The sequence below is a fragment of the Microcaecilia unicolor genome, chromosome 2 (genome assembly GCF_901765095.1).
Source record: "Microcaecilia unicolor chromosome 2, aMicUni1.1, whole genome shotgun sequence".
NCBI lineage: Eukaryota > Metazoa > Chordata > Amphibia > Gymnophiona > Siphonopidae > Microcaecilia > Microcaecilia unicolor.
Window position 1 is genome coordinate 163,190,334 of NC_044032.1, and position 26,923 is coordinate 163,217,256.

Here is a 26,923-nt window from a genome sequence, read left to right on the forward strand (position 1 = left end):
ATGGGTAGATGTGAATCATTTGTTTACTCTTTCCAAATATACTAGGACTAGGGGGCACTCAATAAAGCTTCTAAATAGTAAATTTAAAACAAACCAGAGGAAATATTTCTTCACTCAATGTGTAATTAAACTCTGGAATTTGTTGCCAGAGAATGTGGTAAAAGCCATTATTAAGATGGGAAAATCCACTACTCATTTCTAGCATAAGCAGCATAAAATCTGTTTTACTGTACTGGGATCTTGCCATGTACTTATGACCTGCATTGGCCACCGTTGGAAACAGGATACTGGGCTTCACAGACCTTCAGTCTGTCCCAGTATGGTAACATTTATGGTAGAACATAAGTACATAGGATGATTATAGAGGTGTGAGGGTTGGGTTGGGTGAAGAAGTGGAATATGTATTAAGTGGGTGAAGTGCTTGGGACTGAGAATTTGGTTAGGGAGTACATGAGGGTGTTGACTGTGCTGGGTTGAGTAAGATACATGATTATGGTGGTCTTGATATTTTTATATATGTATATGTGTGAGGGTGGGAGTACACTTAGGAGAGAGTATACTTGAAATTAACTGGTATACATGTATGTGCATCTGTGTGTATGTGCATGCATGGGGAGTGGTGTGCATATACATGGACTGTGTGTATGTAACCCGCTGAGAGAAAGGATACCAAAAGTGGGGTATGTGAATTATTTATATAACAAGATAGAGGGATATTAGCTGCATAATCCTGCAAAATTTCAGCCTCAGATGTGGACTATGGAACATGAAGACTATTAAAGTTGTAAAAAAAATTTGCATAGTCCTTTTCTACTGAACATATAGTATACAAAACTTTCAAAAATAGAAGCTGCCCTCCAAACATTTATAACCTTTATTTCTGTTATTTGTAACCTCACGTTTGATACCTTTTCACTCAGTGGATCACATGTGTACGTGTATGTGTACATGAATGAGGGCTTTGTATGTGAGTATGTGCTATATATATATATATATATAATGTGCACATGAATGCATGGGTTTGCATTTATACATGCATGTGTGTTTGTGTGTATAGTCATGGAGGTATCACATAGGAGTCTGCATGCACATGCCTGGAATATTATATATGTGTATGCATGCATGGGGGTATGCACATACAGTACACGTGAATATAAGGTACGTGTGTGTATGAACAAATACAGTAGAGGGAGTCTGTGTCTGTATATATGTGTGTGTGTGCGTGTGTATACTCATAGGGGAGGGTTGAAGTGGATACAAACTTTCCATCTTCTCCACCCCATATTGTCTCCCATTTTCCTCCCCCTATCTCCGTCCCACTTTTCTCCTCTTTCCCTGTACCCCTCCCCTCTTGCCTAACCTGAAAGTTTTAGCTCCAGCCAACATTCCATGCTCAGCAACATCACCACTAGTAAGATCAGCAATGCCACAAAGAATCCAGAGGCCACGCAATGCAATGGCCACACATCTTCAGGTCCTTGCCGCCAAGTGGTAAGAAGCCTTGATCCACCACCAATCTGCTGCATTTTCAGGTAGTAAACCTAAGCTTCTCACACTCCACTGCTTTACTCTCTTGCAGCTATAAACGTCCTCTCTAAATTCTGGATTTACTGCTATAGGAAATCTTACATACATCAAGTCAATGGAGGAAAAGCCTCAACAGACTCCTTTACATAGGGCATGCTGGCCTTCAACTGCGCAGAGCACTTGCTGTCATCATTGGCATAAAATCCTCCTTAGATCTTTAGAGGGTTTTTTTTGTTTAACTTTTGGGTAAACAACTTTTAGGTATACAAAAAAAAGCAAGAACTTATCTTGTCTTTTGCAGCAACACAGGCACTCATGAGGTGCACAATGATAGCAAGTAACATTGGACATAGAAATGAACCACAGCAGTGAGACAGTTGCACAGACCACGGACCCTGAAAAAGGAATCAAAACCTTGGCCATTGTTGGCCGTGGAAAGTAAGTGTGCCTGTGTCGCTGCAAAAGACAAGATAAGTTTGCAGTTGAAGGCCAGAGGTCGTTTATAGTTGAGAGGCATTTTGAGTATCCTCTATAGCTCCTAAATTTGATCATAGCAGTTACCCTCTTACAGACCACTGCTTCTTTAGCTGACAGGGTCTAGCTTTGCTGCCGCCCACAAGACTTCTCTGTCTCTTTGTGTGTGTCCCATCTGTGAATGCACAAATATGTGCAGACACTGAGTGTCAGACATACGGAAAATATCTTGGCAACAGACATCCCCACTTCATGCAAAACGAACCTAAAACAGGGTTAGTAATATATCATACATTTTGAAACATCCATGAGAACAATCTCACAGGATATGATAGCTTGTGGTTTTATGTGTGCCATGTGAATATTACTGCAAAAGCAAAAAAGCAACGAACTGTAAAAACTACACAGCTGATGCTTATTATTGTGCAAAGCAAAAAGAAACATTCTTTTCCGCATCAAACAAATTAGAACATAAGGAAGGCCAAAATGAAATGATCATTATCAGACAAATGACAACAAAGACCCATATTCAACAAAGTGTGGAACCAATAAATTGCTAACAACTCCGCCTACGGCATCTTTGTTTCACACATTAATTGCATTATGTGAATCAAAGATCGGAGACTGAATGAGTTTGTTGGGGAGAACAGACCACAGACAATTCTTCATGTTGAAAAAGATAACTAGGCTTTGTGTTCTAATAAGCAGAGGCAGCAGAAACATATGTTTAATTTCAGAAGGGATACTTTGTCTTGCCTAACTTACCTGGCAGCCCAAAAACTTAGTTCTACGTCCACTATCAAGAAACTTTTAAACCAAAATGATTTGGTACTGACGCACAAGACTAAGGATCAGATTTTCTTGTTTCAATTTTTTTTCTAACAGAAATTAGAAAAGCTAACAGATCGGGCAACACAATAATAAAGGGTGATTTCAATTAAGAAGCAGTAGAAAAATGAAGCTCAAAGAGAGCAACTGCTTCACTATACATGGCCACAAATACTAATTAACAAAGAGTGAAGAAACAAGACCTCAGAAAAACGTTACAACTTGTAAAACTTAAAGGAGTCAAACTTCACACCATAGGAGCCAACTTTTCAAAATTATTGGGGGTGCTAAGCCCAATGGAAATGACCCCTCCCTGGACACATACAAGGAATTTTCTCAATATTGGGGGTGCTCAAGCACCCACTGCACCCACAGAGTCGGCTCCAATGCGACATCATCATCAGTCTAAAAAAAAAAAAACTCCACTGTCAAATGTTACATATGATAGAGACATTTAAATATCTCTGTGACATTAATGTACAGGAGGTGAGCCTCTTTCAAATGAAGGAAAATTCTGGAATGAGAAGGCATAGGATGCAGTTAAGAGGTTATAGGCTCAGGAGTAATCTAAGGAAATACTTTTTCACAGAAAAGGGTAGTGGACATGTGGAATCACCTCCCAGTAGAGGTGGTAGAGACGAGGACTGTGTCCAAATTTATGAAAGTGTGGGACAGGGATGTGGGATCTCTTAGGGAGAGGAGATAGTGGTTGCTGTGGATGGGCAGACTGGATGGGCCATTTGGCTGTTATCTGTTGTTATGTTTCTATAACACAAAATGGTTCACATACTTCATATAATTTATATAAATTATATTTTTTTTCTTCAAAATTTATGTATTTTAAGGTGCTCATTGTCAAACAGAGAAAAGTCCAAAAAGCAGCACAAAGTGGCAGATGGATGTTTTTTTTTCTTGTTAAACTGTCCAAATTGCTATTTTCAAAACCCATTTTTAACATGGTTTTCTATGCAGTGCATCCAAATTGCAAGGGGGGCGTGTTGGGGTAGGATTTGGGCATTCCTAAAACTGGGACATTTTTCTGCCATAACGGAACAAAGCAAAAATGTCTGGTGTTAAAAGTTAGATGTTTTGGTCTAGACCTATTTCAATCATGACTAAGGCACAAAAAAGGTGCCCTAAATGACCAGATGGCCAGTGAAGGAATTAAGGCATGACCACCCCATTAACCCCAGTGGTCACTGACCCCCTCCCACCACCCAAAGATGTGAAAGAAACAGTACACATTAGTCTCTGACAGCTATGCAGGGCTTTTTTTGAGGGGGTACTTGGGGGTACGGCGTACCGGCACCTTTTTCCATTGTCTGCTAAAATCGACCCAAGGACCCCAAAGTTTTAATGAAAGAGCTCAGGCTCTACACACCAATTCTGCCTTGTCTGTGACTGGTTGCAGGGGGCCTAGCTGTTGTGGGGTGGGTCCCTCAGTGATCACCCCACCCCTGAAGGGTGGCCTGGCATTTGAGTACCGGCACCTTTTTCACTAGAAAAAATGCACTGCAGCTATGGATGTTATGGCCTGTCCTATTAGAGCACAAAGCAGGTCCCTGGAGTAGCCTATTGGTCGGTGCAATACACTATGGAGAAGGGAACCTAGACCCATATCCTAAAATTGTGGTAGAATGTGTGAGCCCTCAAAACCCACCCAAAACCTAAATACATAAGGCCAATTTCTAAAAGGCATTTGAAAAGTGCTCACCCTCCCTGCAGCTAAAAGATCAAGTTTATGTAGAGGTCATGACCTAGGGTTCAGCCTTGACTGAAGCAGTTCTTTGCTGCCCCTTAAAAGATGCCACTCTAGGCAGCTCCCTAGGCTGCCTCATTGTTAAAACCAGCCCTGATTTTTGGAGCAGTTGGCTGTGAATTGTTAAGTGGACAAACAGCTTATTATTTTACCCTAGATATACCAGCACCCCTTCTATCTAGCCCTTCCCTATCTTCGACCCCTAATGTGCCTGAAACATACCTACCTTATTCGACCCTAACATCACATTGTATTTGTTCCTCTACCAGACTTGGCGAACGCCTTTACGGTACTATGTAAGCCACATTGAGCCTGCAAATAGGTGGGAAAATGTGGGATACAAATGTAGCAAATAAATAAATAAGGGCTATTGTAGTGGTGTACAGTTGGGTACAGTAGGTGTGTGTGGAAGGCTCAGCCCACAATATAAGGGGGTAACAGTGAGATGTATACCTAGGACCTTTTATGTGAAGTCCTCTGTAGTGCCTCCTAGTGTGCCCCACTGCTCTGCTGTGATGTCTGTGTGGCCAGTCTACTAAGAATGCTGGCCCTCTCATATGTCCCAATGGCTTGTGTTTGTTCATTTTTCCCTTGGACTTTTTTTTTTTTTAGTGATGCAAAAATATAGATGTACTAAGAACAAAAACATCTAGCAAGTAGCCATTTTCGAAACAAAAAGTTGGACATTTTTCTAGTTTGAAATGACTATGTTCACTACTGGATTTTTGGATGTCTTTGGACCAATCTACTACATTTCTTTGAAGGGATAAATGGAAATGGGGATAAAGTTGAGCCAGTCAATATTGTGTATCTTGATTTTTAAAAGGCGTTTGACCAAGTACTTCATGAATGACTCCTGAGGAAATTAGAAATTCATGAAATAGGAGATAATGTCCTATTGGGGATTAAAACCTGGTTAAAAGATAGAAAACAGAGAGTAGGGTTAATTGGTCAGTATTCTCAATGGAAAGGTAGATAGTGGGGTTCACTAGGGGTCTGTGGTGGGACTGCTGCTTGTTAACATAGTTATAAATGAACTAGAGGTGGGAATACCTAGTGAAGTAATTAAATTTGCTGATGACACAAACATTAAAAGTTGTTAAATTGCAAAAGGATTGTGAAAAATTGCAAAAGGACCTTATGAGACTGGAAGACTGGACATCCAAATGGTAGATAACATTTAATGTTAGCAAGTGCAAAAAGATGCACGTGAGAAAAAGGAATCCAAAGCATAGTTATGTGATGCAAAGCTCCACATTAGGAGTCACCGCCCAGGAAAAGGATCTAGGTGTCATTGTTGATGTTGACACCTTCTGCTCAATGTGCAGCAGCGGCTAAGAAAGTAAATAGAATGTTAGAAATTGTTAGGAAAGGCATGGAAAACAAAACTGAGAATGTTATAATGCCTTTGTATCACTTCATGGTGCGAATGCATCTCGAATACTGTGTGCAATTCTGGTCACTGCATCGCAAAAAAGATATAGCGGAATTAGAAAAGGTACATAGAAGGGCTATAAAATGATAAATGGAATGGAACAGCTTCCCTATGAGGAAAGGTTAAAGTGGCTAGGGCTGTTCAGCTTAGAGAAGAGACGAGTGAGGGGAGATACGATAGAGGTCTATAAAATGAGTAAACATGAATTGCTTGTTTACTGTTTCCAAAAAATACTAGGACCAGGGTGGCATGCAACGAAGCTACAAAGTAGTACATTTAAAACAAATCAGAGAAATATTTCTTCACTCAGGGGTCCTTTTACTATGCCACAGTAAAAAGTGGACCGTGGGAGTCTAGATGTGTGTTTGTATTGGGAGCTCTGTAACAAATACAGAAGAAACCTGTCTTCGCAGAAAACAACAATAATCAAACACAGCGAAGATGACGCAAAATAACGGTAAAATGAAAAAAAAGAAGAAGAAAAAGGAAAAAGGAGAAACAACAAAAAAATGAAACAAGGAAATAAAAAATGAGGATTGCAAAAATATGCACAAGAAAAAAAGAAAAATGTGTGTGTAAACAAAATCAAAAATCAAAAAAGGACGACACAAGAAAAATACAGTGAACGCCAGTAGCTTTGAAACTCTGTTTAACAAGATATAGATACATTTTCCATACCAGAATTCTACATAACGATTGTTGTCAAACTACGCACACAGCCTTTCTAAAGGTAGTGTGTTATTGAATAAAATTTTATTGAATTTCCTACAAGAACTTATATTGCCAGAGAATATACACATGGTGTAACAGACTCCTGACGCAGGCCGGTTGGGCCGAAACACAGCTGTGTCGAGTCATATCACCTTAATAAAATCATTTTAATCAATTCATTTTTTTGTATTTTTCTTGTGTCGTCCTTTTTTGATTTTTGATTTTGTTTACACACACATTTTTCTTTTTTTCTTGTGCATATTTTTGCAATTCTCATTTTTTATTTCCTTGTTTCATTTTTTTGTTGTTTCTCCTTTTTCCTTTTTTTTTCTTCTTTTTTTTCATTTTACCGTTATTTTGCGTCATCTTTGTATTGGGAGCTCACCAGGCCAGTTTTTACCACGTCTGCAAATCGTGCTTAAAGTACTTAGTTCAATCCAGTAGTTGCTTCCATGTAACAGTACATTTCATTCAACAGCAACTCCAAGGCTCAATAATTCATCCAATATATTTGTAAATCCCAAACTCAACAGTGATTCCCTATTTTACAAACCCTGCTACGTCAGAGAAACACTTTGCTGTTCTGTCACTAGTCTACACAAAATGTTGGCAGAAGGAAATAAAGACACCAACATTTAAAACTTCAAATGTCATTAAGCTCCACTTCCTGTGAGACACTGACCAATCAAAAAACACACAAAAAAATAAATAATAATGATTTTTTTTAATGCAGAGCATTCTATCATACTATTCAATTCAGAGCATTCTATCATACTATTCAACCCCAGTTCTACAGAATTAAAGTAAAAAATAAACTTATGCTCATAATGCCTCAAACATTGTCTGACATCTCCTCACTGATCTGAAAACAATAGCTGTTACAATACCACACATTGTTACAATTCAAAAGCATGCATTTTCTCTATACAATAGGCCACCAAAGGTTCTTCCAGTTTCTGGGCTTTGATATAATGTTAATGTTCAATAAGCTTTGTCTTTAATGGCCAAGAGGTTTGTCCAATATACACAAGATCACATGGACATTTTATTAGATAAACGAAGAAAGGAAAGCTGATTGGCAAGTAATCGAGCATCTTAATTGGTAAACTTTACCCATCCATATATATCTATAAACAAATGTATCCATCATAACTAAGCAAACAGAACAATATTCACATCTACCGAAAACCATCCAGTGGAACCATTTCTTTGTATCTAAAGTCTTTGGGGTCCTTTTACTAAGGCGCACTGAAAAATGGCTTGCAGTAGTTTAGGAGCAGGTTTTGGGTGCACGCCGATCCATTTTTTAGTGCGCCTGTAAAAAAAAAAGGCATTTTTTTGCCAAAAATGGATATGCAGCAAAATCAAAATTTCCACACATCCATTTTGGGTCTGAGACAGTGGTGTGCTGGTAAATTTTTAACAACAGGCTCTCTCTCCGGTCTACCTCGGTGCCCCCCCCCCGTCCACCTCTGCGCCCCCCCCCCCCATCCACCTCTGCACCCCCCCCCCCCCCAAAATTGCAGAGCTGGCTATAGCCGTGGGAGGGGGGGGCAATGCATTACTCTCTCCAGGAAAAAAAATTAAATGATCCCAGGTTCCAATCTAATTCATGTTTAATGTGGGATAAAATGCCATAAATAAGTAAATAAATATAAACTTTTAATGTTGAGCACCTGATTCTCAAAGTGAACATATTCCAAACGCTATAATGAAAATAAAATGATTTTTTTTCTACCTTTGTTGTCTGGTGACTGTTTTTCTGATCATGCTGGCCCAGTATCCAATTCTGCTGCTATCTGTCCTCTTAACTCCGTTTCCAGGGCTTCCTTTCCATTTATTTCTTTCCTCCTTTCTTCTTCATTTCTGGTCCTCAGCTTCTGCCTATTTTCTTCATCCATGTGCAGTTTTTCTCCTCTCTTCCTTTTCCCTCATCTCATCTCCTTCCTCACTCTTCTCTCCCCTCCATCCATGTCCAGCATTTCTTCTCTCTCCCCTCCTCTGCCCTGCCCTGCATGCACCCAGATGTCCAGCAGTGACCCTTCTCTCCCCTGCATGCAGCCATGTCCAGCAGTGACCCTCCTCTCCCCTGCCCTGCATGCACCCATGTCCAGCAGTGTACCCTCCTCTCCCCTGCCTTGCATGCACCCAGATGTCCAGCAGTGACCCTTCTCTCCCCTGCATGCACCCATGTCCAGCAGTGACCCTCCTTTCCCCTGCCCTGCATGCACCCATACCCAGCAACCCTCCTCTGCCCTGCCCTGCATGCACCCAGATGTCCAGCAGTGACCCTCTTCTCCCCTGCCTTGCATGCACCCAGATGTCCAGCAGTGACCCTTCTCTCCCCTGCATGCAGCCATGTCCAGCAGTGACCCTCCTCTCCCCTGCCCTGCATGCACCCATGTCCAGCAGTGTACCCTCCTCTCCCCTGCCTTGCATGCACCCAGATGTCCAGCAGTGACCCTTCTCTCCCCTGCATGCAGCCATGTCCAGCAGTGACCCTCCTTTCCCCTGCCCTGCATGCACCCATACCCAGCGACCCTCCTCTGCCCTGCCCTGCATGCACCCAGATGTCCAGCAGTGACCCTCCTCTCCCCTGCCTTGCATGCACCCAGATGTCCAGCAGTGACCCTTCTCTCCCCTGCATGCAGCCATGTCCAGCAGTGACCCTCCTCTCCCCTGCCCTGCATGCACCCATGTCCAGCAGTGTACCCTCCTCTCCCCTGCCTTGCATGCACCCAGATGTCCAGCAGTGACCCTTCTCTCCCCTGCATGCACCCATGTCCAGCAGTGACCCTCCTTTCCCCTGCCCTGCATGCACCCATACCCAGCGACCCTCCTCTGCCCTGCCCTGCATGCACCCAGATGTCCAGCAGTGACCCTCCTCTCCCCTGCATGCACCCATGTCCAGCAGTAACCCTCCTTTCCCCCTGCCCTGCATGCACCCATGTCCAGCAGTGTACCCTCCTCTCCCCTGCCCTGCATGCACCCATACCCAGCGACCCCCTCCACCCATGTCCAGCAGCGACTCCCTTTTTCCCCCTGCCACCCCCTCCCAAGTTGTATCGCGAATTCTTCTCCTCCCTCCCTCCCGATCCGGTCCTTCACCGCCCGCTTGTTTTTTTAATTCTTCGGAGCAGGCACTCTTGCCTGCCCGCTTCCAGCGCTGACTGTCCTCCCTTGCTGATTCGCTATTCAAAATGGCCGCCGAGACTTCAGCCGAAGTCTCGCGAGGCCGCCTCTGGAAGTCTCGGCGGCCATTTTTAAAGCGCGAATCGGCAAGGGAGGACAGTCAGCGTTGGAAGCGGGCAGGCAAGATTGCCTGCCCCGAAGAATTCAAAAAACAAGCAGGCAGTGAGGCGGATCCGGAGGGAGGGAGGAGGGAGGGAGGAGAGCCAGACCCGGCTCGCTATTTTCAACAACCGGCTCGCAAGCCGGAAGAAAATTTAACAACCGGCTCTTGCGAGCCGGTGCGAGCCGGCTCCAGCACACCACTGGTCTGAGACCTTACCGTCAGTCATTGACCTAGCGGTAAAGAATCTGGGAGATAATGACCTACGCACATCAAATGCCACTTGGCACGCATCCGTTATGCACACCTAAAAATCTCTCTATATAAAACGCACCTCCAACGTTCTAATGAAGCCTCCACAAGTCCCAACGTTCTAAATCCATGGTGGTGTAGATCGAAATTTGCCCATGACTGTTTGCCCCGCCGCCGCACCGAACGTGATGACGTCGAGGGCGGAGCAATGACACTCAACCAATTGCATCGCTCCGCCCTCGATGTCATCACGTTTGACGCGAGGGCTGGGCAGACATCAATCTACACCACTACACCACTACATAGACTGAGGGCGTCTGACGTCACCCCGCTGCCCTGGCATCTAAACAACACCCCGGAAGCGCAACTCAGATCCAAACAGGTGGGGAAGACGCTGGCAGACAGCCACACTGCCACAGAACGCGCCGCTAAGAGGGAAGATGGGGAAGGTGCCGGCAGAGAGCCGCAAAGCAGCGGGCACGCCGCCAACAGGACGACTGATGGCCCCGAGGTACGCCACTGAGGTAAGGCGGAGTGACAGCGCCAGGTCCCTCCCCCTCCCCCTCCCCTCTCCCCCTTCTCCAGAATTTATTCGTCTCATGTGTCAAGCCTATTTAATGAAGAGAGCTCTCCCTATTGCTGAATGTCAGCAGCAGTTTTCAGGGTCTCATGCAGCTTCCTCTTCTTTAAAAAGGAGGTGTGTGGAATCCATCTCTGATCTGGACCCTGTCTGTCTGGGAAGGAGGGAGGCAGGCAGCCTGAATGTGGGATGGGAAGGGAGGCAGGCAGGCAGCCTGAGGGTGGGAGCCAGCCAGCCATCCAGCCAGAATATGGGAGGGAGGGAGCCAGCCTGAATGTGGGAGTGGGAGGGAGGGAGCCAGCCAGCCAGCCAGCCAGGCTGCCTGAACGTCGGAGTGGGACAGGCGGAGAGATGGGGGCACCACGACCATGAAGCTGGGAGGGGGAGGGGAGGAAAAAGGGGGAGGGAAGACAGGGGGAGGGGGAAGGAGGCCCGGAGATGGGGGGGGGCCCTGCCGCACACTATCATTCTTTCCAACACACACACTCTCATTCTCACACAGACAGTCTCACTCTATGTCACACACACACACACTCGCACATTCACTCTGTCTCTCTCTCTCACACACACTCACTCTCACACACACTCTCTCAATCAAACACACTCCCAGGAAAACCTTGCTAGTGCCCGTTTCATTTGTCTCTGAAACGGGCCTTATTTACTAGTAAAAAATATTTTTCAGATGCCCATATTGGACGCATGCCAAAAATGAATTTACCGCAAGAGCCATGCGGTTGTCGGGCAGTAACTCCATTTTGGCGCGCGTAGACACTTATACGGCTTAGTAAAAGGGCCCCTTTGTGGCAAAACTGATCCCCCAAATTCATGTTCCTCTCAAACATAAAAATAATGTTCACTTCTTCAAAACATGATTTTTAAGAAATCCAAATTAGGTTTAGTCGCTTTTCTTAATTTGTCGGACATATTGGTATGTTTAAGAACAACGGTAAGAGTATCTTCTGTTTGCATAGTAACCCTATTTAGCTGCTCTCTTATTTACTGCACTAGGATGTCCTCTATATTGAAATTTAGTACTCATTTTTTTTTTACATTCAATTCAGCATTGGTTCCACAAATGCAACGGTATCACAATAATTGAGGAAAAGGAATATTAGTATGGAGTTGATAAGGGTGCATACTTTTAAAGTGCAATAATGAATAATGATGGTGTGACGTTGACTCCTTTAAGTTTTAGGAGTTGAAACTTTTTCTGAGGTCTTTTTCTGCACTCATTGTTAATTAGTATTTGTAGCCATGAGCAAATCCTTCATATATGATATATTTGTGTTGTGAAGCAATTGTTCTCTTAGAGCTTCATTTTTTACAGCTTCTTACTCCATTTTTATGGTTGGTCTAACAACATCATTGGAGTTTAGTTATATCACAAAATTGGAATAGCAATTTGGGATTTATTGAAAGTCAGGCTCCCTCTTTGACATCAGGAGATGCTGCTACTCATGCAACTTTAGACAAATAGACAAAATTAACTGAGGGCTTATAATTGATAGCACGATTAGAAATGCATAGTGCATCAGTGATTCAGTTTTGCAAAAATGAGATTATCCCGAGAGGACTTTGTATGAACAGAGCACCTAAAATGATTGAAGATGAGTCTGCCATTATGGAACAATAGAATATGATTTATTTTTAATTTCATTTATTAAAATTTATATTCTGCACTGATCGAGAGCAGAGTATAAAACAACACATGTAATAAAAATACATCAAATAAGAACAATATAAGATCACATGCAACATTCAAATAACAGTACTTATATCAAATTCACTGGAAACTGAAATCAAATTCAGTCTGGAAGCCATTTTAGCGGATGATATTTAGGGACTCATTTTCAAAGCACTTAGACATACAAAGTACCATAGGGTACTTTGTGAGGGGCATTTTCAATATGATGTCTAAGTCCAACTTTGGGCATTTTGCTAAAAATGTCCAAAATTCAAGTGGGGAATATGGCCATTTTCAAAATAGAAAAACATCTTTTTTTTTTTTTTTTTAAATGGCTGTTTGCTAGATGTTATTGTTCTCTGTGTGTTTATCTTTTTGGTCCATTTTCGAAAAATTATCCAAGTGAAAAACCCACAAAATCAAGTCATTGGGATGTAGAAAGAGCCTGCTTTCTTAGTAGACTGGCCACACAGACATCCCAGGAGAGCAATGTAGCACCCTAGGGGGCACTGCAGTGGACTTCAGATAAGTGCTCCCTTATTTTGTCTGCTGAGCCCTCCAAAACCCACTACCCCCAACTGTACACCACTACAGTAGCCCTTATCGGTGAAGGGGTCACATATATATGAGTACAGAGGGTTTCTAGTGAGTTTTGGAGGGCTCACAGTTTCCACCACAAGTGTAATAGGTAAGGGGAGGTATGGGCCAGAGTCCACCTGTCTGCAGTGCACTGCACCCATCACTAGACTACTCTGGGGACCTGCATGTTACTCTAAGGGACCTAAATATAACGTCTGAGGCTGACATAGAGACTGGTATGTAATGTTTTAAATCACATTTTTGGGGGGTGGGATAGGGTAGTGATCACTGGGGAAGTAAGCGGAGGTCATCCTTGATTCCCTCTAGTGGTGATCTGGTCATTTAGGGTACTTTTTTGTGTCTTATTTATTAATAAAACAGATCTAAACCAAAATGTCCAATTTTCAACCCTGGATGTTTTTGTTTTGCTCCATTATACAGAAAATCATCCAAGTGTTAGGAATGCCCAGATCCTTCCCTTAACACACCCCTTACATTCCCCCTTGTGATTTTAATGCACTTCTGACAGACTTCATAAGAAAACATCTAAAAATTGGTTTTGAAAATACCAATTTGGACATTTTTGTGAAAATATGTCCAAATGCAGATTTATACCACTTTTTGGACATTTTTTGTATTTTGAAAGTGAGCCCCTGTCCCCCAGATTCAATATAGTGCATCTAGAGATCTGCACTAAAATTCAGGTGGATTATATAACAATGCACGTAACTTAACAAGTGTAACAAACTAATTAGCATTGATCAGTGCACTTAACAAGCAATAATGAGCACTAATTGGCAATAATTAGAATTTATGCACATAATTCGCTAACCAGCTTATTTATGAAAGAGAAAGAAAGACGCCCATATTTTGACCCAAATCGGGAGATGGGCGCCTTTCTCCCGTGGGCCCCCAAATCGGTATAATCGAAAGCCGATTTTGGGCGTCTCCAACTGCAATCTGTCGTGGGAACGGACAAAGTTGACGGGGGCGTGTTGGAGGCTTGGTGAAGGCGGGACTGTGGCATGTTTATTGGCCAAGGAGAGATGGGCGCCCTGGGCCGATAATGGAAAAAAGAAGGGCGCCAGAAGCGAAAATTTGGGTCACTTTTTCTGGACCCTTTTTTCTCATGATCAAGTCCCCAAAACGTGCACTGCCCAGATGACCACCGGAGGGAATCGGGGATGACCTCCCCTGACTCCCCCAGTGGTCACTAACCCCCTCCCACCCAAAAAAAAGAGCTTTACAAACTTTTTTTTCCAATATGTATGCCAGCCTCAAATGTCATACCCAGCTCCATCACAGCAGTATGCAGGTCCCTGGAGCAGTTGTTAGTGGGTGCAATAGACTTCAGGCAGGTGGGCCCAGGCCCATCCCCCCCTATCTGTTACACTTGTGGTGGTAAATGGGAGCCCTCCAAACCACCCCCAAAACCCACTGTACCCACATCTAGGTGCCCCCCTTCAGCCATAACTGCTATGGTAATGGTGTAGAGTTGTGGGCAGTGGGTTTGGGGGGGATTTTGGGGGATCAGCACCCAAGGGAAGGGAGCTATGGACTTGGGAGGTATTTTAATTTTTTTTTTGTAATTGTTACAAGTGCCCCCTAGGGTGCCCAGTTGGTGTCCTGGCATGTGAGGGGGACCAGTGCACTACAAATCCTGGCCCCTCCCATGACCAAATGCCTTGGATTTGTTCGTTTTTGAGCTGGGTGCCTTCGGCTTCCATTATCGCTGAAAAACGATAACGCCCAGCTCAAATCCGCCCAAATCCGATGCATTTGCCCGGCACAAACCGCATTATCGAAAAAAGATGGACGCCCATCTTTTTCGAAAATACGGTCTGGCCCGCCCCTTCACGTACCTGTCCTCGGAGATAGACGCCCATGGAGATGGGCGTTCGCGTTCGATTATGCCCCTCTAAGTATATTCTATAATGCAGTGCACCTAAGTTCTAGCATATGTAAGCAAAAAGGGGCATGGTTATGAGTGGGGAAATGGGCATGTCGTGGGCATTCTGAAATTTACTTGCATAGTTATAAAACATGGCCCTCTGTGAATAAATCTACATTTTGGAATTTAAGCCATGTTTTCATTGGTGTAAATGGATGCTCATAGTTCTAGGCACTGGGATAGTAACTATGCATATTCTATATACAGTGCCTAAATCAAGGCACCACTTATAGAATATGCTTAGGCGAAAATGTTTTCTGGGCAGAATGTTTAGGCACCATATATAGAATTCCTCCCCACCCCCCACCCATCTAAGTGCTTTGAAAATGAGCTCCTAAATTGCTGCATCTTGGATCTCATGTTGTTCTTGATTAAAACCTTTCAGATGAGGATCAATTAAGAAACACAGCATTATGATGCATTGGCAGCTGCTTTGGCAAATGAAAATGGATTTGAAGAAAAATTAGTTGAGATCAGGATCAAGGGAGATCAATTTTAAAATGACTTGAAAGTATAAAAAGCTGAAGAAATTTCTATGAGATCAGCATGATTACACTGAGGGATATGTTTACCCTTGGACAAGGAAAGATTTAGATAATGAGACATGTACTATGAAGACTAGATTTAATTTATCATCAGGAAATTCTAGTGGGAGTGATGATGCGGGGGACAAAGAAATGGATGACACAACAGAGTGGGCTTCAAGAAGATTAATAGGGGCAGGAAGAGGAAGAGCAAGAAAAGGGCAAAGGTTGCAGTCCCATTGAGTTCAACGGTTGTGAATTTGTCTGCCCATTGGTTGACCCCAGTAGAAACCTCGCTGTTAACTAAGGGTTTGTCCTTTGTTCTGACTAACCATCAATGTCCATTTCAGTTCCAGTTCGATTTAGAGAAATGTATGCAGAAACTTTAGCTCTGTATTTTGATAAATGCAGTGTCATGAGTGTAGATAATTCTGTGCTACATGAGAAGTCTATGTTTGTGCCTCTTGGCCTCCTTCATCCTGTTCTTCAAATAATTAAAGCCTCCATTCTGTGAGAAGTGGAGAAGTTGGAAGGTACATTGGGCTGGTTCAAGACAAATGTATCTCTTTAAGAAAAGACTGCTTTAAGAACTTTGGGCAATAATGATTCAATTGTTATCTGTAGGGTGGACAAGGGTGAGGCTGTGGTGCTTTTGGATAAGGATTAATATATGGAGGAAGCATATCATCAATTTTCTGATGCCACTATATACATTGAATTGTTTGATAAGATAGTTCAACGGATTAATACATAGTAACATAGTAGATGACGGCAGAAAAAGACCTGCATGGTTCATCCAGTCTGCCCAACAAGATAAACTCACATGTGCTACTTTTTGTGTATACCTTACCTTGATTTGTACCTGTCCTTTTCAGGGCACAGACCGTATAAGTCTGCCCAGCACTATCCCCGCCTCCCAACCACCAGCCACGCCTCCTACCACCGGTTCTTGATAATACGCTTTCAGTAGTGGCAAGATCGATGGGATTTTTGACATAGGAGTAATTTAGAAACTTGAATTATAATTTTTTATGGCACCCATGTTTTATTTGCTCCCCAAGACGTACAAGAGTTTGGTGCAGCCATTGGGTCACTGGATTGTTGTGACCAGAGATTCTCCTTTAGAGAGAACTTCCAAATATATTAATACATTTTCACAACAAAACCTGATAACTATACAGTCTTACATCAAGGACTCTACACATGTTTTACAGAAGTTGCAATCCATGAAAACCACAACATAGGGTTCTCCTTTGTTATTGATTTCTTTAGATATTTGCTCTCTGTATATGAGTATTTCACAGTCTGAGGCTATAGAAGTGATTGAGGAGTATTTGAAATGATGTCCCTGTCCCCAACTGGTCCTGACTGAATTCTTGGTTCAACTGAGCAGGATTGCAATGGGATGGAATTGTTTTTTGTTTAATGGATGGTTTTACAAAAAAATAAAAATAAATCTGGCTGTGTTTGCCCCCTAGTGTAGCTAATTTATTTATGGCTAAATTTGATGAAAATGGATTTATTCATCTGGATTTTTTGAGAAGATGCAGGATATGTTTTACAGATTATCTTTATTTTTGTGGCATGTCATGGTAGATCTGTCGCTTCAGTTTGTGCAATATTTGAACATATGCATTCAACCAATAAGATTAAGGTAAAATTTCATAGTACTGAAAATGTTCACATGCATTTGAGATATGGGCAAATTTTACCATAGTTTTTTCTAAGTCTACAGATAGGAATTTGTTATTGCACATTAAAAGTATGCACCCTTATTGGGATCAAAAGTTTGCCCTGAGCTGTGAGCTCTAGCGGTAGTTTCACAGTACTGCCACAAGTGGTCAGCTTTGCATAAAAGAGCAAAGGACCTCATCAGGGGGGAACTATCTCAGAGACACCTATCTCAGGGGGTCAGATCCTATGGGAGAGGGCCATTTTGGGGGGAGGCTGATCTCAGGAGTCCTCAGGAGTGGAAGAGTGGCCTAGTGGTTAGGGTGGTGGACTTTGGTCCTGGGGAACTGAGGAACTGAGTTTGATTCCCGGCACAGGCAACTCCTTGTGACTCTGGGCAAGTCACTTAACCCTCCATTGCCTGCCACATTGAGCCTGCCATGAGGAGAGATGATTGCATGCAAGTACATTGGTCTACCTGGAAACTATGCTAAGTGCCAGTTGATATTCAGTGACAGCACCCATACAGCCAAGCAACCAAAGTTAGGACTGCTTTATCGACTCTAATTGGCTGCTTAGCTATGTGGGTGCAGGCCCTGGAGTATTACCAGCACCTGCACAGCTCTCAGTTCTTCCTTGATTATTCCTCCAGAATGCCCTTCTCCTGCCTAATAGCAGCACTTCCTGGTTAAATGCCTCTGAATATCAGTGGCCAATCTACTGAGTGCAATTTAAGCAGGCAGGGGCCTCTCCGGCCCATATAAATCACTTTGCATATCGACCAGATGTATTGCTAGAATCTAGTTAGTGGCTGAGGAAGATGCCCAAATTGAAAACTCAAAATCCCCACACCACAAGAAATTAAGCAACTGAGAATGACTAGTGTTTTTGATCTGAACACACTGGCTCCTGATGAAGATGATAAAATGGGGTGCCTTGTGAAATTGAGGGTGTCAATCTTGAAAAGGTTGTTTCTCTTTATTGTCAATGGATTAAATTAAATTTGCAGCAACACAGAGTACTGGACTTGATGAGAAATTGATATGTTATTTTAAAAGTGAACAGAATAAATATTGGGTAGAAAACATTGTATATGTTGAACTTTGAATACACACATATTCGGGGGCACAGTGGGAAAGACTGATAATATTGGTATAAATGATTAATGGCTACCACCATTGGCATTTTCATTGCACTTTAAACTCATCCAAAAAAGAGACACACAATAATAAATGTTGATTCTGCATCTGATGGTCCTCTCTATACACACTTATATATTCATATTAATAGGATATGTTTTTTTTCTTTTGGCCTTGATGGTGATGTCCACTGAAAGTTGACATGTTATATAAGGTGGGTTCTTTTCTATATTGTTAAAGGATCACTCTCCCTTTACAGGGTTTTTTTCCCCAGTCTGAAGTAGTTTATTTTATTTTTGGCACAGATATGTTTTCATAGAGCACAGAAGCCAGTGGAGGCTGTGATGTTTCAAATCTCTGTCAAGTAAATGGACCACTTGTATTGATAACTCGCTGTTATATGCACAGGTTGCTGATTGCATGCAGTGATAAGAGAGGAATCAACTTTAGTTCAAATACCTTTATGGTGGTTATTCTGTATCAGAGTTCAGAAGTGCATTCAAATGTTTTGTTCATCTACTGTTCATCTGTTCAGAGGGCTAGATTGGTACAGGTGTCAATTAATGAAAAACAAATGAGAGATGTTTTTATTATAGTAAATGTATGAGGTTTTTTTTATTAGGATTATGCTACTTAATGATAGGAAATAGGAGGGTTTGTTTCCTGTTGTAATATATAATAGCCCATCCCTTGGATGTATGGTTTCTATTCATCTTACTCTCCCTCTTGATTTATAAAGAACAGCTTTCAGCATGTCAAGTTTATTGCTTTAATGCTTCATAGCTTATCAGGGGCCTTTGATATTCTTTTTAAATAAATAAATCACAGAGCAAATGGTTATGCTCTCTACTGTTTAAGATAATAACATAGTGTTGTGGAGAGATAAGGGCCCTTTGATCCATGGTCAGCCTAGCGGACATACCAACACTCTTTAGCTAAGAGTATCACCCAGCTGTCAACCATACAAGCTTGAGATGATGACTCCTCTTTTTGTGCTTAGCTGGGAACTGCAGCCAAATTAGCTTGTTGTCCGTGATAACACACATAGGAGCCAAATTTTCAAAATGATTGGGGTGCTGACATTTTTTTTTAACAGGTGGTCCATTCCCCCCTCTTCTACTACTACTACTACTATTTAGCATTTCTATAGCGCTACAAAGCGTACGCAGCGCTTCACAAACATAGAAGAAAGACAGTCCCTGCTCAAAGAGCTTACAATCTAATAGACAAAAATAAAGCAAGCAAATCAATTAATGTGGGGGAGTGGTTACCCTCCTCCCTCTCCTCCGAGTTCCAGGCCCCCCCTCTCCTCCGACTCGAGTGCCAGTCCCAACCCCAGCCCGAACTCTTCTCCCACAACAGTCCTCTGCCCTCGCCTTCCTGCGTGCCGCCCAGAATTTAAAAGTCATCTTACCTCGGGGTCCCGGCAGCAGCAGTGAAAGGTGAACAGGCTTGGCGCTTTAGCCTTCCCTTCTCTCTCAGCTCTGGTCCCGCCCTTGCGGAAACAGGAAATGAGGGCGGGATGCAGGAAGGTGAGGTGCAGGACTGTTGAGGGCAGGCAGGTCGGGCTGGCTGGGAACTTCCGGTGGGTCAAATATTGGGGGTGATCGAACACCCACAGAGTCTGCGCCTATGATAAGAGATAGGCCACCTCCCGAGTTTTTATCTGAGGCTTCTATCCGTAGGTGTTTATAAATTGTAGATTTTGGGAGGTAGTTATCAAGTTGCATTACGGGTATAGGACTAAATTCTATAAACAGCGCTGAAAATATCAGCGCCAAAAAATTGCTATCATTTTTGGGATGTTCTGTACACTAGTAAACATATCCCCCCCTAAAAAAAAGAATAGTGCTTAGTACTGAGAACCATGACTACATTTAAGCATGTCCAAGAAAACAGGAGGAGCTTCCAGGGAAAATTGAAATAAACCAGCAAAAGTAGACGCTGACAAATGTACAAACCAATAGGGAGATAATATCTACATTTAAGCATGACCATTTACACTAATGAAGCCTTGGTGTAAACCCTCATGCCTAAATGAGGTGCAAATCCCCCTTATTCTATAACAATGTGCCTAAATTGCAGGAATACCCCTGAACCACTCCTGATCCTCCTATGGCCATACCCACTTTTTCAATCCACATGTAAATTTTAAGTGCAATTCGGGTGCATAAATTTACATGTGTAGATTTTAATTAATGTCAATTAGCACCAATAATTGATAGGGCCCAATTATTGATGCTAATTGGCTCATTATTCTGTTAAATTTTGTATGCAAATTGGGGCACGTGTACACGCAATTTAAAGCACTAATTATAGAATTTGGGGGATAATGCATGTTATTTGTCCTTTAATGCAACTTAAAGGACTTTCTTGAGAAGGCTTCATCCCTAGGCTAGCTAGGCCTACTCAAAGAGGAGGAGGAGAAAGGGTTCAGATCTGAAGATGATATGAAGAGCAGAGAGAGTGAATTTTTTAAAGCAGCAGAGACCTGCAGGTACTATGTCCTTGAGTTCCTTGGATGGTCTAGCTGTGACATATTTTTGGACATACCTCAGGAGGTGAGTGGACCAACAAGCTGCATCTCTTTTGAACCGCTGGAAAATCCAGTATGTGTGAACCGCTGGAAAATCCAGTGCATCCCTATAACCAAGAGAGAGTATTTTGAAAAGGTTTTGATATTGTCCTTTTTATATGGAAGGGAGATATTTCTCTATATTGTAAGGAATATGCCGAAAGGATATGTAAGGAATATGCCGAAAGGAAGAGGGACCCCAGCTACCCACCGGAGAAAAGAGAGCCGGAGGGTAGGAGGGAAGACCCTAGGGATGCTCAGGTTTTGCCCAAAAGGGACATAAAGATGGGAAACTACAACTCCCAGAAGGCCACAGGAGAGCTCCGGGGGAGGAGAAGTAGGGTGCAGAACCAAGGAGCTCCAGAAGAGGGCCGCCAGGGAAAAGGAAAAGCTGATTCTCCCACCTGGTGGAGGAGGTGGTGGAACCGGTGGCAGGAGAAGGAAAAGCAGCCTAGCAGAGTTAATGAAGAAAAGTGTAATCAGCTGGAAAAGGGGTGGGGGGAGGAGAAAATGGACTGGGCTACTGAAGGAGAAGGAGAGAATGAACCGGAGGCGATGGAGCAAGAGGAGGCTGAGCTGGTCTTAGACGAACCCATGGAGCTCTTGGCTATGGCTCAGCCAGCACTGGAGGTATAGGGGAAAGGCCTGGGTCAATGCGGGAGGAGGTCAGGAGAATAGAGACTGACCTAGAGGGTGGGACCCAAGGCTTTGAGCCCGCGCAAAGCCTAGCTCTATTGAACTGTGCTGAGAGAAGCCTGGCTGTACTTGGACTGTGTTTGAAACAGCCTAGCTCCATTGAACTGTGCTGAGAGAAGCCTGGCTGTAATTGGACTGTGTTAGAAACAGCCTGACTTTATTGAACTGGGCTGAGAGAAGCCTGGCTGTACTTGGACTGTGTTAGAAACAGCCTAGCTCCATTGAACTGTGCTGAGAGAAGCCTGGCTGTAATTGGACTGTGTTAGAAACAGCCTGACTTTATTGAGCTGTGCTGAAAGAAGCCTGGCTGTACTTGGACTGTGTTTGAAACAGCCTAGCTCCATTGAACTGTGCTGAGAGAAGCCTGGCTGTAATTGGACTGTGTTAGAAACAGCCTGACTTTATTGAGCTGTGCTGAGAGAACCCTGGCTGTAATTGGACTGGGTTTAAAACAGCCGAGGAGCTGTTGAAGAAAAGGGGGTTGGGTTGCCAATCCCAAAAACAGGCCCAAGAAAGAAGAAGAAACACATAAAGAGGAAAACAGAGAGCTCGGTGCTGGTGGTGAGGAGGCTTCACGGACTTAGCCAGTAGGAGCCTTGTTTACAATATGTAGCAAGATCCCCTAATATGCCAACAAAGTGCAAACAGAGGAATATTCCAGAGTCCCTGTTCTTAACCTGACCTGATGGCAGTATGAGGTAATGGAGGATGGACTTTCCTGTCAGTCATCGGGTAGGAGAAGTCCCCTCTTGGACTTAGATGGAAGTATAAAGGGTCCTGTATTCAGTGCCTAGGATTTATTTTCTCCAAGGGAATCTGGGATGAAAGCATGGTTGTAGGAGTCCATAAGAGGTTCAGCTACTGCTTGGGAGCTACTTTAATGGCCAGCTAGGCCACTAGCTGGCAGCATTGCTACCCATAGGCTAGTTAAGCTTAACCAAGCTACTAAAAAGGGAGAATGATATGCTAAGATCCTAGGGGATCCAGGTAGGAGAGATCTGCCACAATCCAGTAACAGAGGAGACCAGGAGAAGAAGGAGAAGTGCCCAGGTGCATCCAATATCTACATCTGAGAAGACTCAAAACTGCAGTGGAAGGGGCCTGTCTCCCAACTGCATCCCTTACCACATAGATGAGTGGTTTCTTTGTCAAATTTTGACCTGTTTAAAACTCGACCTGTTGGAGTAGCCTAATAGTTAGTGTAGCAGCGGCGTAGCAAGGGCGGGGCGGTGGGGGCGGTCCACCCCGGGTGCACGCTGCTGGAGGGGTGCAGAGAACAGCCGCACGCCTGTCGGCTCCGCTGTTTCCCTGCTCCCTCTGCCCCAGAACAGGTTACTTCCTGTTCTGGGGCAGAGGGAGCAGGGAGCCAGCGGAGCCAAGAGCCATTCGGCTGCTCCCAGCAGCCAAGAATGCACCCCGGGGGGTTGATGTGCTGGGTGAGTGGGGTCATTGCGCCGGGGGGGTGTCATGCTGCACTCGGGGGAGGGGGGTGCATCGGCGATCCGCCCCGGGTGGCAGCTGACCTAGGATCGTCACTGTAGTGTAGTGGCCTGAGAACCAGCAGAACTGGGTTCTAATGCCACTGCAGCTCCTTGTGACTCTGGGCAAGTCATTTAACCCTCCATTTCCCCAAGTACAATATAAGTACCTATATGTAAACTGCTTTGATTCTAACCATAGAAAGGCAGTATATCAAATCCCATCCCCTTTTTGATGATAAATCTACACTCATAGTACATAACATAACACATACCTTGGAAAGATCAGTTAAAATCTTGGGTATTATTATTGACTGCAAGTTAACTATGGTGGAACAGATAAATCATCTAACAAAGGGTTGCTTCTGGGCAATGCAGAAACTAAGAAGAGTTAGAAAATATCTTAGGATTGGTTTAAATCGGTAGTTCAGTCATTTGTTTTGAGTAAACAGGGTAATGTTCTTAAGGGTGGCAAAGAGTTCTTTGAATCAATTACAAAATACCACGATTCATTTGGGGGTGTTACTCCATTTTTTTTTTTATAACCATTAAAAGTTTTACAAGTGATAAAACAACTTGCCAGAAATACAGAGAAAGTAATATATTTGAACCATTTCAGTCAGGCAATTCTACTCTCCTCCCTAGACCACCAAATAGGGAGAGCGAAACAAGACAAGGAGATCAATCAAACAGTAAACAGAAACAAAAAGTGGTATTAACCTGATTATCCCCAGATATTACTCATCTAATTCATTATTCCACATTGATCATCTGGTTGGCTTCTTCAAGGCCAATACGGTGTATAGTCAAATCATTTCATTGAAAACATACTTATTGTCAAATATTAGTTAGAAATAATACGTCTGATTACATTCTTTCTCTTTTAAAAACCAAAAGTTATTTAACAATACATATACTTAAGTCTCTAATTCAAATCCCACTGATTAAAGTAATCCCAGTTTTCACAGGCTTCACTCCTTTTAAAGTAATAATTGAGGAAATATTTCTGAGGAAAACTTTAGGAGTCATACCCGGAACTCTGGGAAAAACAATAATCTCCATTTTATATAATTACCCATTGGCTTCCAGTAGAGGCCCGAATTCTGTTTAAACCAAGCAGTTTAGTATTTAAGATATTATAAGGAGCTGTTCCTGGATATGTTAACATTGATATGTAGACCTGCAAATGAGAGTATGCATCTTGTTTGCCATTTTAATTTGCTAACATTTCCTATTCCCAAGGGTGTACGTTATTGGAAACTATGTTAAACAGTCATCGCTTCAGGATAGTATTAGAGCTTTACCTATTTTTGATTGTTTTAGGAAAGCAATCAAAACCTATTTATTCCAAAAATACGTTTGGGTGTTGTTAATTAATTATTATATGTTTTCTTTGTATGACCTAGTACTCTTAATGTAATCCACTTAGAACTATATTTAGCAAAAGCAGAATATAAGAATTGTAGCTGTAACTGTTATGCGCATTGAGGTCTGGATGGAGTGGTAGAGGAAGAGTTGAGTTTTCCTAAACATCTTACACACTTTATTGTGATACCTGTACAAAGTATCATGTCTTGGAATTGTGGGTTTTTATTAAACTTTGTTGCAGAAGCAGAACTGCGAAAAGGGAGGAGTGAGATCAGTGGCGTACCAAGGGGGGGGCGGTGGGGGCGGTCCGCCCCGGGTGCACGCCGCTGGGTGGGTGCCGCGCGCCTGTTGGCTCTTTGTTTTCATGCTCCCTCTGCCCCGAAACAGGTTACTTCCTGTTCCAGGGCAGAGGGAGCATGGAAACGAAGAGCCGACAGGCGCGCGGCACTCCCCCCCCCCCAGCGGCGTGCCCCCGGGGGGTCTTTCGCCGGGGGGTCGCGCTGCACCCGGGGGGTTATTTCACCAGGGGGGATCACGCTGTTCCGGTGGGGGGGCGCTGCACCCGGGGGGCGGGGCGCATCGGTGATCCGCCCCGGGTGTCAGTGCCCCTAGGAACGCCACTGAGTGAGATACCCTGCTTACGATCCCAAATAGGAGGAGAAGAATATCAGATGAGCAGATCAAGTCCAAAAATTCTGAAACTCCTTATTTTTGCAGTAAACAATTTATTACAATAGGTTTATCTCTTGGAGTTGGTTTATGAGAGGACATGAAATGAGATTGAAGGGGGGCAGACTCAGGAAAGATGTCAGGAAGTATTTTTTCACGGAGAGGGTGGTGGACGCTTGGAATGCCCTCCCGCGGGAGGTGGTGGAGATGAAAACGGTAACGGAGTTCAAACATGCGTGGGATATGCATAGAGGAATCCTGTGCAAAAGGAATGGATCCTCAGAAGCTTAGCTGACATTGGGTGGCGGAGCAGTTGGGGGGAAGAGGGGGTGGTGGTTGGGAGGCGAGGATAGGGGAGGGCGGACTTATACGGTCTGTAACAGAGCCGGTGATGGGAGGCGGGACTGGTGGTTGGGAGGCGGGAAATACTGCTGGGCAGACTTATATGGTCTGTGCCCTGAAAAGAACAGGTACAAATTCAGGGTAAGGTATACACATATGAGTTTGTCATGGGCAGACTGGATGGACCATGCAGGTCTTTTTCTGCCGTCATCTACTATGTTACTATGTTACTATGAACTGTAAATGCTGTTGGATCTATATTCAGCAGCAGTTATCTAGATAAAGGCAGCTCCTACCTAGATAAGTGCCACTCACTGGATATATACACAGATTTTCAGGAACATCCCCCCAGGACATTGCACTCAGAGGGAAACAGTTACTTTGCTTGGGAAATAATTTGCAAATATGCTATGCAGTCACAAGGAATGATGCTTGTTCTCTTCGTGGTCCAATTTTATGGAACTAATTTCCTGTTCAGTTGAGAAATCTTACTGATTTATCCATTTTAAGAAGCAATTAAAAACCCACTTATTTGTTCAGGCATTTTGCTCGATGTTTTTACATGAGATATATGGTAGATATCAATTTTCTGTTTTGTATTGTTTATTGATGTTATGTGAGAAAGAAATGTTTTAAATAAATAGAATTATCCAGATAATGCCGCTAAAAATTCTTTCTCCCTCTCCTGGCACTATCCATGTACTGCTGGGGTGATCCAGAGTCGGGTTTTCTAGTTACCTGGCAAAAAGGCTGCCCTAACTTTATCCAGTTTGAATATCACAAATACCCAGATAACTGCTGGCAGCTAGGTTATACCCAGAAATCCAGCTCCGACTAGTATCTGAACACCGGCACTGAATATACAGGTATAAAAAAGTGCAGCAGCCAGCATTTAAATTGAATACTGACTGCTGAGCCTAAATATAGGGGGGGGGGGGGATATATTTGTGAGAACAAAGACTAAGGGACACTCCACAAAGTTACTTGGTGGCACATTTAAAATAAATAGGAGAACATTTTTCTTTTTCACTCAGCATATAGTTAAACTTTGGAACTCATTGATGGAAGAAGTAGTTAAAGCTATTTATGTGGCAGGGTTTAAAAAAGATTTGGACAAATACCTGGAGGATACACCATTATTAAGATAGACCTGTGGAAAGCATGGAATCTTGCCACTTTTGGGACTCTGCCAGGTACCTGTGACCTGGGCTGGCCAATAATAGAAACAGATTACTAGGTTAAATGGAACATTGGTCTGACCCTGTAGGGCAACTCTTATGTTCTTATGTAAAAAGTGTTTTAATTTTACTGCACCTACATTGGCACTTGTTTTTTATCCATTTTGTCTTTCTCTATCCACTAAGGGCCCGATTCTATGTAAGGCACCTA

General features: G+C 43.2%; 1 long non-coding RNA gene across 1 annotated transcript; it reads left to right on the top strand.

Annotated features, from left to right (window-relative positions):
- The first annotated feature begins 4,499 nt into the window (after positions 1-4,499).
- On the top strand, positions 4,500-23,369 carry LOC115462312. The gene is made up of 3 exons (XR_003940810.1): positions 4,500-4,572; positions 5,020-5,022; positions 23,358-23,369. It is a non-coding gene; the product is annotated as an uncharacterized LOC115462312 (long non-coding RNA).
- The last annotated feature ends 3,554 nt before the right edge of the window (positions 23,370-26,923 follow it).